Raw genomic sequence first — 606 nt, forward strand, 5'->3', positions numbered from 1 at the left:
GATTTTGGAGCCCAGAAAAATAAAGTCTGACACTGTTTCCACTGTATCCCCATCTATTTCCCATGAAGTGGTGGGACCGGATGCCATGATATTCGTTTTCTGAATGTTGAGCTTTAAGCCAACTTTTTCACTCTCCACTTTCACTTTCATCAAGAGGCTTTTGAGTTCCTCTTCACTTTCTGCCATAAGGGTGGTGTCTTCTGCATATCTGACGTTATGTATATTTCTCCCAGCAACCTTGATTCCAGTTTGTGTTTCTTCCAGTCCAGCGTTTCTCATAATGTACTCTGCATATAAGTTAAATAAACAGGGTGACAATATACAGCCTTGACGAACTCCTTTTCCTATTTGGAACCAGTCTGTTGTTCCATGTACAGTTCTAACTGTTGCTTCCTGACCTGCATACAAATTTCTCAAGAGGCAGATCAGGTGGTCTGGTATTCCCATCTCTTTTCAGAATTTTCCACAGTTTATTGTGATCCACAGGGTCAAAAGGCTTTGGCATAGTCAATAAAGCAGAAATAGATGGTTTTCTGGAACTCTCTTGCTTTTTCCATGATCCAGCGGATGTTGGCAATTTGATCTCTGGTTCCTCTGCCTTTTCTA

Source organism: Bison bison, unplaced genomic scaffold (assembly GCF_000754665.1).
Source record: "Bison bison bison isolate TAMUID 2011002044 unplaced genomic scaffold, Bison_UMD1.0 scf7180017864237, whole genome shotgun sequence".
NCBI lineage: Eukaryota > Metazoa > Chordata > Mammalia > Artiodactyla > Bovidae > Bison > Bison bison.